The sequence below is a fragment of the Peromyscus eremicus genome, chromosome 8a, assembly GCF_949786415.1.
Source record: "Peromyscus eremicus chromosome 8a, PerEre_H2_v1, whole genome shotgun sequence".
NCBI classification, from domain to species: domain Eukaryota; kingdom Metazoa; phylum Chordata; class Mammalia; order Rodentia; family Cricetidae; genus Peromyscus; species Peromyscus eremicus.
The window spans coordinates 25,160,434-25,177,015 of NC_081423.1; positions in this window are offsets into that span (position 1 = coordinate 25,160,434).

The following is a 16,582-nucleotide window of genomic DNA, read 5'->3' on the forward strand; positions in this document are numbered from 1 at the left end:
TGACACCTACTGGCTGTAAGTAAGACCAGAAAGCTTGCCTGACACTTCCTTCAGGAAGGGCCTTTCAGATGTCTCCTTCATGGGGGACAGAGGGCCTTGCCAGTGAGCTAACAGGCACAGTCTTTGAGGACCTGGGCTAGATAATGATCTCATGGGAAAAACTATCCATAGTTACATGGAACAATAAGCCAGCAATTACTTGCATAATATTTCATCTTACTGAAGCAGATACTCAACAAAAAGCCATGTTATTCAACTGAGTAAGTGCTGCATAAACAAAGATATCTTGTATGACTGGAAATTCCTTATTTACTAATAGCGAACAACTAGAATTCAGTCTGAATTGAGTTGTTGGTTTGGAGCCTACATGGTCTGTTTCTTATTGCAGATCCCATAAGCCATTTCAATATGACCTGGAATGACAAATTTCTAGAGCAGCAGTATGTTCTATAAATGAACTTCATAGAGTTAGAATGAAATGATATTATGAACATTTGGCTCCTCGAGAAAAAGCCTTGAGAAAGAGCCAAGAGGTCCATCTGGCCCACTAGGGTTCTTTCTAAGACATCTCAAGGGAAAGTCCTTTAATGTGTGGTTTCCTGTCACTCCCATGGCCAAGAAATCAGGCCACCCCACTGCAGGCAGCAGAGTTTTCACAGCATGATTCTTGAAATCAGGAAAAACTAGAATCTCAAGAGAGAAAGAAACAACTATACCCGTAGACAATAGTGCTCTCATCAGAGAAATGAGAATAATAACATCTAGCTCCCTAGTTTGTTGTAAAAATCAAGTAAAAGACTACGACAAAACAAATCAAAATATGTAATCACAAGTAAAGAAACCCTTCATTGACTTGTTGAGAGTACTACAAGGAAGCATTCAGGAATGGCTGGGTTAATACAGGAAAATTATGATGCATGGAAGGTGCTTCTGAGGGCAGAGGAATGCAAATGAGATTTATAATCACATTTTTCACTTTCAAATTTCATTTTGTCATTCTTACTGATCTCTTCAAAGTCAGGCTTGAGGAAAAAAATACATAAACAGAAGAACATAGTTCTGCCAATACAGTAGGCTTCTATTCATGAAGATTAGATTTTCATCAATACTGAGTTACATTAAGGGGATTTAAATTTGATGTAAGGAAGAATTTTCTGACAAAGATTAGGGTGAACTTCCCAAGAAAAATAGAGAATAACTAAAAACCTTCAAAGTAAGCTTAAAAATTATTCTGGTAAGATAACATTGAGATTAAATAAAAATTTAGGACTTTTTATTATATTTCTATTTCATATTAGTATGATTTGGCTCACTTTTTATTTCAGTTATAGGTAACTTAAACTTGAAACATTATTCAATGTCAAAAATGGCCTAGAACACGTACCTTAGAGTATGCCACTGTGGTGCTGGGAACTTTCAGTTAGAGATGCTTGAAGCTCCTCAGGAGCACAGTGTAGGTAGACAGTCTTCCTCTGGCTTTTGTCTGCACTCCTGTCTCTGACCCTGCATGTCCTACCAGGCAGTGATGGAAACCAGAATCCTTCCTCCTCAGTGCAAGCCTTTCATGAAACAAGCTCTAGAATCTGGGAAAGTTATTTCCTTTCTCATCTCCCTGGTCTTTTGAAGACCTGCATTCTAGGTGGGTGTTATCTTATTACCAGGAAGAAGGGAGGAAGCCCAAAGGGACTGCAAAGAATAGACATTTAGGATTTTCAACTCGTTCTGGTCCCATTCCATTCCATTCCTTTCCATTCCTTTGCCATCATATTTCTATTTGATTTCCACTCTCTCTTGAACCTAAGCATAAAAATGAAGCTTACAACTGAAGATTTTTTGAGAACAGAAAACAAGCATTGATAAAAATATGTTTGCATTACTTTTCTCTTGTTGAGCTACATTTCGTTATAAAAGTGTCAACAATGACCCCATTGGTGCATCAGGAATTCATATCCTTTCAGTCCCTGTGGGGAAAATTCCATAGAGTTGGTGTGAATCCAGTTAGATGAATGGGCTTTGGGTCCACTAAGAAAGAATTCATTCTGAACCAGTTTTGTGCCTCATGAAGAATACTGAGTAGCAGAACCTTCATATGGATTCATCCTAGAACTTTCTAGGTTATTTATACCTGGATCTTTCTCAACCATTTTGGGTTTAATTCAGTTGATCAGGCCTGGGACCTAGTTATTTAAAATGTTCCTGAGTTTATTAAATTCTTATTAAATTATTGAAACCTTAGTGGCTTAAAAGAACATAAATGTATCTAGCACATAACAATCCAGAGGGTAAGGAAGGAGAATCCAAAGCCTACAGCTCAGGGTCAACCTGAGCAACATAAATAAGTTAAAGAAAAAGCAATGTACAAATTTATTATATTATAGATATGTAACTCAAAGTCTGTTCAAGATTTTGCCAGTTTAAGAGTAAGATGACAATGGATGAGGATTTTATTCCCTCTTTCCTGCTATTTTCTCTTCCTATGGGCAACTGTTCACTTTGGTTTTTGGTCACTTTTTCCTTATTCAAATCCAGAAATTAAACTAGATAGACCAAACAGTCCTTAAGCTCTTGCCTTTTTAACTCTGTTTTCATAATTACTCTTCCACGCCCCCCTGTGTGTGTGTGTGTGTGTGTGTGTGTGTGTGTGTGTGTTTATAACACACTCTTCCACATTTAAAGGCTTTAATTAATCTCTATAGTCAGATCACCTGGCTAGAATATGGATATGATGATAATTTGAAGATCCATGCTGATATTAAGCCCATCCATGTGTTCCATTAATGTAGCACGAACCTTAAAAGGTCTTCTTAATAAAAACAAACCTGAAGCTAGGTATTGGGGTGAATGCTGGAAGATCAGAGAAACAGAACAAGCTACAGCCACCTCACCTTGTCAATTCCTCAGCTGATCCTGTTTCCTCAAACTGGAAGCCTCTGAATCCTCATCCAGAATGAATCTCAGCTGAACTGCTGCTCAAAAGCATAAAGGTTTATCCAGGCTCTAGTTCCTGCTTTTCATGCCTTATATACCTTTCTGCTTTCTGCCATCACTTCCTGGGATTAAAGGTGTGAGTTACCATGCTTGACTGTTTCCAGTGTGGCTTTAAACTCACAGAGATCCAGATGGTTCTCTGCCTTTGGAATGCTAGGATTAAAGGTATATGTGTAACCATTTTCTGGCCTTTGTGTCTAGTGGCTGTTCTGTTCTCTGACCCCAGGTAAGTTTATTAGGGTGTACAATATTGTGGGGAACACAATATCACCACATTTCTCCTTTTTTTTGTGTACAATTTTAAAAAGCTGATAACTAATACAAGAAAAACTATATCCAATAAGTATATATAATACATACAGTCAAGAATTATATTAACAATGTCTAGTCCATTAACATTTGATAGATTCAGACAAAAATTTTCATTACTTATCCTATTTAAAACAAGTAGTTCCTTTTTAAAAGTGTATTCAATAATCTCCTTTTTTATCTTATCATATCCATACATTAATCCCTCTATTTTAGTTTGGCTGAATAGGAGTCTTAATTCTATTCGATTTAACTTCTCTTTGCAAAGTAATCTACCATCTTCACAGTTCTGGAAAGGAGGACACAGATGTATCTGGGGATTGATTCTGTGCCTACTATACCATGTGGCTCTGTTGTGTGTCCCAGAATGAAAGCCAACATAAAACATTGACTTATGTCAATTAAAATTGGCTCAGAAGAGATGACACAAAAGGACTCAGTGGTATTAAGAATGAATTTTTTTTCTCTTCCGCCCTGACATGTATTTCTCTCTTTTATAATGTACATTTGCTTCTTTCTCCCAAGGTAGCGAAATATCCCCCCTCAGTGTGTAGCATCTTTGGTATGGCCCTGTTAGAAAGATAGGGTATAAAATGAACTCAGGGGACAAGCTTTTTCTTCTGTAGGGAAAATGCTATGAACAGGAGAAACTTCAAATGACCATTCAGTATTTGACTGTTATTCAAATACAGCTAATGGGACATTTCTGCTTCCTTCCAGTTTGTGATTCACTGTTTTCTATGCTTCTGGCCACTGCCTCTTTCCAGGCCACTGATAAATAGCTTAAATGCCAACAAGCTGAGCACAGAAAAGCTCATTGTGAAATTTCAGTATCAAAGTAACAATTCAAGGAAAAAGGTGATATTAAACAAGAGCCTCCTTTTTGTGAACACGGACTATTTATTGTAATTACATTATGATGAAAATGTAATTGTTCTCAGTAATCTTATCATTCAGAATTCACAATATGAGAAGTGAATAAATATATGTTAATGAAAGGAAACTACTGGTAAATCGATGTGTTTAACTGTAGAATATAAAATATAAAGTGGAATGGATAGGGGGAAAAATCTTTCAAAATTCCAAATATGGGGATAAAAAATATTTAGAGTCAAATATATGATATCTTATAATTAATTTATAAATTCTTTCTTTTCTTTCAAATTCCCAGTTTATATGAAAATAGAGTTGTCTAGAATAATAATAGACCAACAAATGATTGAATTAGCCACTGTGAGTGTAGGGGTCTAAAGAAAAACACCTGTTATAATGTGGCTCTTAAATGTCCCACAAAAGCATATGTGTTGAAGACCTGGTGCTTTGGAAAGAAGAGTGATGTTTAGGAGATTGGTCACCTGTGGCATGAGAACCTTGATGAGGACATTGGGATCAACCCCATACCCATCTAAAAGCTTCCTAACTACCAGGAGGAGATCAGGTCTACTGTATTACACAGTTCCAAGTGAGGTCCTTTGGAACACAGGCCCAAAGCAGTAAGAACATGCACCCATGAACTGATGACTCTAATACTAAGCCAAAATACGTTTTTCCTCCTTATAAGTTGATTGACTCGCTTAATTTGTTACCAGGTTTTCTGTAGTTTTTGTTGTTGTTGAAATCTAACTTTAAACCATGGTGGTCTGATAGAACACAGCAGGTTATTCCAATTGTTTTGTATCTGTTGGGATTTGCTTTGTGGCCAAGTATGTGGTTGATTTTAGAGAAGGTTCCATGGGGTGCTGAGAAGAAGGTATATTCTTTTTTGTTAGGATGGAATGTTCTGTAGACATCGATTAAGTCCATTTGAGTCATGACATCAGTTAAGTCCTTTATTTCTCTGTTAAGTTTTGATTTGGGAGATCTGTCCAGTGGTGAAAGTGGGGTGTTGAGGTCTCCCACTATTAATGTGTGGGGTTTTATATGTGGTTTAAGCTTTAGTAGTGTTTCTTTTACATACGTGGGTGCCCTTGTGTTTGGGACATAAATGTTCAGAATTGAAACTTCATCTTGGTGGATCTTTCCTGTGATGAGTATGTAATGCCCTTCTTGATCTCTTTTGATTGATTTTAGTTTGAAATCTATTTTGCTGGATATCAGGATGGCTACACCCGCTTGTTTCTTAAGACCGTTTGATTGGAAAGTCTTTTCCCAGCCTTTTATTCTTAGGTAATGTCTATCTTTGAATTTGAGGTGTGTTTCTTGTATGTAGCAGAAAGATGGGTCCTACTTTCATGTACATTCTGTAAGCCTGCGTCTTTTTATAGGTGAATTAAGTCCATTGATGTTAAGGGATATTAATGACCAGTGATTGTTCATTCCTGTTATTTTTTGGTGGTAGTGTGTGTATGTACTTTATCTATTTCTTTTGTTTTCGAGGGTATATCTGACATCCTTAGGTTGGAATTTTCCTTCTAGTGCTTTCTGTAGGGCTGGGTTTGTGGATAAGTATTGTTTAAATCTGGCTTTGTCTTGGAATGTCTTGTTCACTCCGTCTATGATGATTGAAAGTTTTGCTGGGTATATTAGTCTAGGTTGGCATCCATGGTCTCTTAGTGTCTGCATTACATCTGTCCAGGTCCTTCTGGCTTTCAAAGTCTCCATTGAGAAATTGAGTGTTATTCTGATGGGTTTGCCTTTATAAGTCACTTGGCCTTTTTCTTTTGCTGCTCCTAATATTCTTTTTTTATTCTGTACATTTAGTTATTTAATTATTATGTGGCGAGGGGACTTTTTTTGAGGGTCTAGTCTGTTTGGTGTTCTATAGGCTTCTTGTATCTTCATAGGCATTTCCTTCTTTAAGTTGGGAAAGTTTTCTTCTATGATCTTGTTGAATATATTTTCTGTGCCTTTGAGTTGGTATTCTTCTCCTTCCTCTATTCCTATTATTCGTAGGTTTGGTCTTTTCATGGTGTCCCAAATTTCTTGGACATTTTGGGTCATGACTGTTGGCTTTAGTGTTTTCTGTGACTGATGAATCTATTTCTTCTACTGTATCTTCAACTCCAGAGATCCTCTCTTCCATCTCTTACATTCTTTTGGTTATACTTGCATCTGAAATTTCTGTTTGTTTACTCAGATTTTCTATTTCCAGCATTCCCTCTGTTTGTGTCTTCTTCATTTTTTCTATTTCCCTTTTCAGGTCTTGGACTATTTCCTTCATCTGTTTCATTGCTTTTTCATGATTTTCTTTCAGGGCTTTATTGTTTTCTTCCAGGGCTTTATTGTTTTCTTCTGCTTTATTTGTTCTTTCCTCTAGTTTTCTATAGCGTTCTTCTCATTTTTTGTTTTTCTTTTCCTCTATATAAGCCTCTACCTTCTTCATGATGTTATTCATAAGGCTATTTTCTTCTGCTTCTTACAATTTTTGATGTACAAGTCTGGATGTTGGAGGAAGGCTAGGTTCTGGTGATGCTGTATTGCTCTTCATTTTGTTGTATGTGCTTTTGCCTTGATGTCTGCCAATCTCCTTGTGGTTCGTTCTTGGTCTTATCAGCGCACTTGGTCCAGACAGAGCTAACAGATTTAGGAAGTCTCTCTCTCTTGTCCAGATGGGAGCTCTTTGTCCAGATGGGAACTCCAGGGCAGGATGGGAGCTCTTGTCCAGAAGGGAAGTCTGGGGCAGGATGGGAGTTAGATTTCAACAACAACAAAAACTACAGAAAACCTACAATCTCATGGAAACTGAATAATGCTCAACTGAGTCACCAATGGGTTAAGGAAGAAATAAAGAAAGAAATTAAGGACTTCCTAGAGATCAATGGAAATGAAAACACCACATACCCAAACTTATGGGACACTATGAAAGCAGTGCTAAGAGGGAAATTCATAGCACTAAATGTCCACATAAAGAAGTTGGAGAATCTCATGCTAGTGACTTAACAGCCCACCTGAAAGCTCTAGAATAAGAAGAATCAAAGTCTCTCAGGAAGAACAGACACCAGGAAATTATCAAAGTGAGAGCTGAAATCAATAAAATAGAAACAAAAAGAACAATACAAAAAATTAATGAAACAAAGAGTTGGTTCTTTGAGAAAATCAACAAGATAGACAAGCCCTTATCCAAACTAACCAAAAGACAGAGAGAGAGAGCAACCAAATTAACAAAATCAGAAATGAAAAGGGGGACATAACAACAGACATTGAGGAAATCCAGAGAATCATCAGGTCATACTTCAAAAACCTCTACTTCACAAAAACAGAAAATCTAAAAGAAATGGATAATTTTCTGGATAGGTACCACATACCTAAGTTAAATCAAGACCAGATAAACTATTTAAATAGTCCAATAACCCCTAAGGAAATAGAAACAGTCATTAAAAGTCTCCCAACCAAAAAAAGCCCAGGACCAGATGGTTTCAGCGCAGAATTCTACCAGATCTTCAAAGAAGAGTTAATACCAATACTCTTTAAATTATTCCACACAATAGAAACAGAAGGAACATTACCAAACTCCTTCTATGAGGCTACAATTACCCTGATTCCTAAACCAAACAAGGATACAACAAATAAAGAGAGCTACAGACTGATCTCCCTCATGAACATTGATGAAAAATATTCAATAAAATACTGGCAAACAGACTCCAAGAACACATCAAAACAATTATCCACCATGATCAAGTAGGCTTCATCCCAGGGATGCAAGGGTGGTTCAACATATAAAAGTCCATCAATGTAATACACCATATAAACAAACTCAAAGCAAAAAAACACGTGATCATCTCACTTGATGCAGAAAAAGCATTTGACAAAATCCAACACCACTTCATGATAAAGGTCTTGGAGTGATCAGGAATACAGGGAACATACCTAAACATAATAAAGGCAATTTACAGCAAACCAACAGCCAACATCAAATTAAATGGAGAGAAACTCAAAGTGATTCCACTAAAATCAAGAATGAGGCAAGGCTGTCCGCTCTCCCCATACTTATTCAATATAGTACTTGAAGTTCTAGTCAGAGCAATAAGACAACATAAGGAGATTAAGGGGATACAAATTGGAAAGGAAGAAGTCAAGCTTTCCCTATTTGCAGATGACATGATAGTATACTTGAGTGACCCCAAAGATTCAACCAAAAAACTGATACAGCTTATAAACACCTTCAGCAACATAGCAGGATTCAAGATCAACTCAAAAAAATCAGTAGCCCTCCTATATACAATTGACAAACAGGCTGAGAAGGAAATCAGAGATACATCACCCTTTACAATAGCCACAAATGACATAAAATACCTTGGGGTAACACTAACCAAGCAAGCGAAGGACCTATATGACAAGAACTTTAAGTCCTGAAAAAAGAAATTGAAGAAGATGTCAGAAAATGGAACGATCTCTCATGCTCATGGATAGGCAGGATTAACATAGTAAAAATGGCAATCTTACCAAAAGCAATCTACAAATTGCAATCCCCATCAAAATACCAACACAATTCTTCACAGGCCTGGAAAGAATAATACTCAACTTCATATGGAAAAACAAAAAACCCAGGATAGCCAAAAGAATCCTGTACAATAACACAACCTCTGGAGGCATCATGATCCCTGACTTCAAGCTCTACTATAGAGCTACAGTAATAAAAAACAGCTTGGTACTGGCATAAAAACTGACATGTGGACCAATAGAATCGAATTGAAGACCCTGACATTAATCCGCACACCTATGAACATATAATTTTTGACAAAGAAACCAAAAGTGTACAATGGAAAAAAGAAAGCAACTTCAACAAATGTTGCTGGCATAACTGGATATCAACGTGTAGAAGGCTGCAAATAGATCCATATCAGTCACTGTGCACAAAACTTAAGTCCAAGTGGATCAAAGACCTCAACATAAATCCAGCTACTCTGAACCTGCTAGAAGAGAAAGTAGGAAGTAGTCTTGAACGCATTAACATAGGAGATGACTTCCTAAATATAACACCAGTAGCTCAGACACTGAGAGAAACAATCAATCAATGGGACCTCTTGAAACTGAGAAGCTTTTGTAGCGCAAAGGATATGGTCAACAGGGCAAAGTGACAGCCTACAGAATGGGAAAAGGTCTTCACCAACCCCACATCTGACAGAGGACTGATATCCAGAATATATAAGAAACTCAAAAAATTAGACATCAAAATTCCCAACAGTCCAATTAAGAAATGGGCTATAAAACTAAACAGAGAATTCTCAACAGAGGAAACTCAAATGGCTGAAAGACATTTAAGGAATTGCTCAACATCCCTAATTATCAGGGAAATGCAAATCAAAACAACTCTGAGATACCACCTTATGCCTGTCAGAATGGCTAAGATCAAAAACACTGAAGACAGCTTATGCTGGAGAGGATGTGGAGCTAGGGGAACTTTCCTCCACTGCTGGTGGGAATGTAAGCTTGTACAACCACTTTGAAAATCACTATGGTGCTTTCTTAGAAAACTGGGAATCAATCTCCCGCAAGATCCAGCTATACCACTCTTGGGCATATACCCAAGGAATTCTCAATCATACCACAAGGGCACTTGCTCAGCTATGTTCATATCAGCATTGTTTGTAATAGCCAGAACATGGAAACAACTTAGATGCCCTTCAACTGAAGAATGGATAAATAAAATGTGGTACATATACACAATGGAATACTACTCAGCAGAGAAAAACAATGACATCATGAGGTTTGCAGGCAAATGGATGGATCTAGAAAAAATCATCCTGAGTGAGGTAACCCAGACTCAGAAAGACAAACATGGGTATGTACTCACTCATAGGAGGATACTAGATGTGGAACAAGGATGACTGGACTGCTACTCATAACACCAGGGAGGCTACCTGGAAAACAGGACCCCAAGAAAGACACGGGGATCTCCCAATGATGGAGAAATGGATGAGTTCTACATGAACATCCTGGACGTGAGTGGGAGTAATGAAGGGCAAGTGTCGAGGGAAAGAGAGCTTGGGGGAGCAGGAGATCCCAGCTGGATCAACAACAGAGAGGGAGAACAAGGAATAGGAGACCATGGTAAATGAAGACCACATGAGAATAGGAAGAAGCAAAGTGTTAGAGAGACCCACAGAAATCCACAAAGATGTCTCCACAATAGACTTCTGGCAATGGTCGAGAGACAGCCCAAACTGACCTACTCTGGTGATAGGATGGCCAAACACCCTAACTGTCGTGCTAGAAACCCCATCCAATGACTGAGGGAACTGGATGCAGAGATTCACGACCAGGCCCTGGGTGGAGCTCCGGGAGTCCAATTGGCGAGAAAGAGGAGGGTTTATATGAGCGAGAATTGTTGAGACCAAGGTTGGATAAAGCACAGGGACAAATAGCCAAACAAATGGAAACACATGAACTATGAACCAATGGCTGAGCGGCCCCCAACTGGATCAGGTCCTCTGAATGGGTAGGACAGTTGATTGGCTTGATCTGTTTGGGAGGTATCCAGGCAGTGGGATCGGGTCCTGTGCTCAGTGCATGAGTTTGCTGTTTGAAACCTGGGGCTTATGCAGGGACGCTTGGCTCAGCCTGAAGATAGGAATGGGGGGTGGGCTGGGGGAAAGGAGAGGGAGGCGGGAGGGGGGAGAATAAGGGAATCCGTGGTTGATATGTAGAATTAAATTATATTGTAAAATAAAATAAAATAAAATAAAAAATAAATGGAAACCTGCTCAAAAAATAAGAAAAAAATTAAAATAAAATATATTGGTCTCACTATTAAAAAAAAATTGTTACCAGGGCAGAAAGCTGACTAACACAAACCCAAGAAATTCAGGCTACTGCAATAATCCTTAATTTATAAGTATTGAGAAAATTTTTTTCTAACTCTCAAGGACTGGCCTAATCCATCTTCATGTGTAGTTCTCCCACAAGCTTTACTATTGTGATGAAAGACCTTATTTCACTAATCTCATTATCTTGTATAAAAGAAATCAATTTATACTTTTATCAAATTCTGATACTGTGGAACATAGAAATCCTGGAGATTCTTTTTCAGTATAATCATTGTGTTTGTCACAGAGCTATCAGTCTAATGATGCAGTTAGATTGTAATCTCAAAGAAAAAGAAAAACAATTAAACAACAAAACAAAATAAATTATTTTGAAATAGAAAAAGATACATGAAGGAACCAAAAATGTACCTATGCATGCATGTTTCAATGCTATGAGATGGGAGTCACCGTGGGGCCGACACAAATGCAGAAAGAAAGAATCTATATTCCTAATACAAGTGAGCACAGTGGATTTACATTAGAAGAAAACAGGAGACACTCAATATATTTTAGAAGAGTAAAAACATAGTTTAAGGTAGACATCCACAGAAAGGTGTCTTTGAAGATAATCTCCAAGGTACATTAGAAGCTTGCTTTGTGAAGGGTTACAGCAAAGGCAGGGGGGACTGTGGGGAGGGGAACAAGAATGCGTATGGTGAAGTGCTAGAAAACGAATGAAGGATAAGTAGTGGCTGTCATGGATATTATTCACCTTAACTGGCCTGGCTTGTAAAACTGTCCCAGCAATGCAGAGTACCAGGGATTAGTTGTTCTGTACCCATGTGTGTCAGTATTACATAGGAATCTCCTCTTTATCACATTTAAATGTTATTAAACCACTTTCAGTCTTGATAGATGATTTAGAGAAGCTATATCTGCCTTCAGATCATTGAGGTTGGAGTTGTACTGAGATGTTTAAAAATGTCCATCCATAGTGTGTGCATCTGAATAAATACAATAACATCAACTGTTGGATATGCAATTTCTTGTGATTCATCCAAGATCCTGAGTTTGGAGCTAGCAATTTTCCTTTTATTGAGTCCTTTGTGTGATTTTAGCATGTGCTTAAATTGGGAAATCACTGTATCGAGTGACTACAACAATAGCTTTCTTCTCTATGTGTTGATAGTCTGTGTCCAGACCCAAGTATACCATTTCCTGACAATTGTGAATTTTTATCTATTGCAATTACAGTTTTGGTAACAAGAAAGGGGGAAAACTACCTGTCAGATTCATTGGAGATCATTTTCACTGGCAAACAAACACTATTGATTTTTACACTTTAATTATCAATTCATTTGATATGTACTTTAATTATCTAGCTGTTACTCAGAACTACCATTAACTTCTGACATCACTAATTAAAGTTTAGCTTTTAAACACCTGTCAATGTATCTAAAATGTTGTGTGTGAAGGAAGAGTGTGTGTGTGTGTGTGTGTGTGTGTGTGTGTGTGTGTGTGTGTTTCTTTTCTTCTATGTTTGGTTTGTTCTGCTTAAAAGACATCAAAAATAACTCTCACTTTTTTTCCAAGTACCCTACAATTTGTATTGACAATGCAGTGGGTTAAACAGTGACTGCAGAATTGTGGTAGGTAAAGTTTTGTATTTCTAAAATTCTGCAATTGTACATATGGAAACTCAGATAAAACTCCCTCCATTCCAGTGGGAGCTGTGCTATTGTGGAAATGTATCTCTTAATAAAAGAACTGGCTTGCACTTATTCTTCCACTATTGTTTTTTAACAGAGCTCTTCTCTGCTTCTTCTTTAAATAATCACAAATTTTGATAGAATTTCATGAGTTTAGTATCCTTACCACCTAGTTCCTACAGGTGAAGTCAGTATCATCCCAATAGATGCAGTCCACCATTCATTTTAATAATATATCTGCAGTTATTCTGAGTCCTTGGAATGATGGTTTCCATTGGTGTGTTCTAATGAAGAGAGCAGGTGGGGGAGGAGAACCCAGACATAAAATAAGGTTGATTAATGTACCATACTACAGAATGGGCTTGGAGATACGAATGACATATTGATATGTTAAAACTCTTAGTAATTCTGAAAAGCTGTTTAATAGGAATATGTAATGCCTTTCTAAATGAGCCTTTTATTTTTCAAAAGTAACTTCTAAGACCATTTGAAAAATAAAATCTTAAAATATTTTTTCTTGCAGTTGATAGTTTGTGATTATTTACAGAACACTAATCTAAGGATGATACTTATTATATACTATTACTTGTGTTCCTTATAAAATAGCCTCCCCATGTCAAAAATAGTTATTCTCATTTCTATACAGTTGCCTATTCTCCAAGGGATTGTGTTTTATCAATTCATTCTCCAGCATGGAAGACAGGGTCATGCCTTTCTCTAAAGAGTAGAAGCATGAACAACTGTGTGTATTCATAATTTTTATCATGTTAGTCATAGTGCAATATTTATAAGTCAGAAGATATGGCAAAGAATACTAGTGAGTATTAATAAATGACATTTATTAACTATACACCAAGTTTCTGAAATTTCAACTGTCCTAGGGGAAAATGTTTCTCATTCTCCTTCAGAACTTATAGAAAAAAAGCTGCCTTGCTTAATGTTAGAGAGCTCACAATCTTCTATGTTCAAGTTTTAACATCATCAGCTCAATAACTGTGTCTATTGACTACATTTCTTTGTCAGATCTTATCTGATATTTCTCATAACAATTTTGTGAAATAAGTGTATTTATCGTACTTAATAGCTGTGGAACTCAGAGGCAGTATGAAAACCATTTATCACAACACATTGAGGAACAATTATTAACACTGCCTTCATTTGTTTCATTTGTTTGTTATTAGTTAGCATACAAAGCAAAAGGTTTCACTGTGACATTTTTTCCCTAAGCAGAAGAACAGGTTTATTTTACTTGTATTTCAAGGTCCCAGATACTCATTAAGAGAAGTCAGGGCAGAAACTCATGCAGGAACATGAAGCAGAAACCATGGAGGCATGCATGCTTTCAGGTTCTTTCTCCACACGTCTCCTTACCCTCCTGCCCCTCACACTTTTACCCTCCTACCTCTATTATCCTATTTCTACTTCTGTGCCACATGTATTCTACCACTTTGACTTCTCATCTTTAAAATCTCACCTTCCACTCTCATGGTCCGTTTTCAACTTTCATGACCAATACTTAGCACTGATAATTTCTTATATCATTTCCATTTGCCCATTTATGCTTAAACACAAACACCTGTTTTCTTCCCATCTGATTTTAAAAACAAATTAGTTTATTGCAAAACTACATTGCAAGCAATTTAGCAGTTTATAAACTTTTCTCTCTGCTACATCTAAAAGTCAATTGTATATGCTTTTTCATATAGCGTTTATATTATAGGAAAGGGAAAACACTAAAATCATGAGCTTTTCAGAGTTTTATAAGCATGTCTTATCTCCTCATATTATCATCTAGCCTATGACACAGTTTCTTTTCTTGGTACAGATAAAGGAAATCAGAATGGTAGCATGTGCTTAGAAAGAATAAGAAGTATAAGAATATTTTAATATTTTATGGGAGTAAAATATAATGAATAGAAGCCATAAAATATTATAATAAAACAAGTACATAAAATTATTGGTATGAGTATATTCATAAATAGACATTCATTTATTGTCTTAACTCATATTCAAGATATGAACAATATTCAAAAAAATCTTAATAGCTAATTGGCATTAGATCTTTGTTTAATTAAGGCAATATTAGCTTTCAGCAAACCTAGCATATTTGACTCAAAATATGATTTGAGGTGTCCTGAACATGCCTTACCGATACAGAAATCTGACTGTTGTCAACTTTATTACCACAACCTGAAGGATGTTTACAGAACATTTTTCTCTGTACCCATTGTTAGAGATGTGGTGATTACAATTAAATTAGGCAACTGTTTATCATCTATCTATCTACCTACCTACCTACCTATCTATCTCTGTCAATCCTTTAACAAATCAATGTTACCATTACTCATGATTTTCATACTAATAAAAATTAACAAATATATTTATCTTTTAATTCCATTATTTTTTCAAAATGGTGCCTATTCATCTCTTCCTTAACAAATGATAATGAGTAGGCTCACATATGCTTCACTTTCTGTGCATTATGTAAACACCATGAATTTACCACATATTTGTAATAAAATTTTTAGCTTTTAATTCTTTGTGTTAAAATCCAATATACTGGAAAGGGATCCTTAGTTGGAAATAATGTGACTTGGGTTTCCCTGCCTAAAACAGTCAACCAGACAACAGTTAAGCAAAATAATAAGATATTTCAGAGGCATGGGCTGAATACCTGATTCCACTTTAGATAATTTCACATTACCTTACTCCAAAGGAGAGGAAACCTAGTGAACTGAAATGATCCATATTTTTTAGGGTTGTATTCACCACACAAAGGTTAAAAAAAAGAACAAAAGTATCAAAAATATTACTTAAATTTTGAGAAAATTTCCACTATATTTCAAAAATTGCTTCTATTTTTATGCTAAACTAATAAAATTGAAATTTCATAGGCTTTGTATATTATAAGTATATGCATATACATGTTATATAAATGTGCTAATCTTAAATTGGTTTCTTTTAGTAAGGTATATGTTGGTTATACAAGATTGACAATGTCAAATTTTTGCAGGGTGAATAAGCTTTTGCCCTTTATTTTATCCTGGTGATGATAGGAATGAGAGACCCCTTAAGAGGCACAGATAAATTAGATGTTATGTTACCATGTATGTCCTTGATTACAAGAAAGTTTTGTTTGATAAATATTTGCATGACCTCAACTCCATCGGGTTCTAAGTTTATATCTACTGAGAAGAAAATTAAAGATAAAATAAAACAATGTGAGTAAAGTAAAAATTTCAATGTTTTAAGTTAAAATATAAATAAAATTTTATATATAAAAACGTGTATTTGATAGACAAAATATTCTTTCCCTTTATTGTTTTTATTGATTATATCATATTAGGAATTCTCTGACTTTAAATAATTACTTTTTGTTTCAACGTTTGACTGTACCTTTAGAATAAATGTGAACTAAAATAGGACAACAAGGAGATAAATCTGCTTGCAATTTCTAGTTGTATATTAAGTCTCACCAGTGGACTATGGTGGAAAAACCATGAGATATTTTTTTTCTGCATGCCCACTTGTGTGTATTTATTTCATACGTGCATGTGTCTGTGTTCACATGAGTGGGTACAGGGGTGAGGAGGCATGTATATATATATATGAAAGACAGAGATTGGTGGTGAGGACCTGTCTCACTCATTTTCCCCACTATTTATTGAGTCATGGTCTCACTGAACCCAGAGCCCCCAGAAACATCTAGTTTCTACTAAGGATCCCCTGTCTCTGTCTTCTGAGCTATTTCAGATGACAGGGGTAGTGCCAACCTTGTGCAGCTAGGGCTTTATTTATTGACCCAGGTTCCCAGCCCAGGGTTTACCTTCTGTCCTGAAGGGTGCAGTTAGGAGAGCTTATCAAAATGTCATGTTATTGGTTCTTAAAATA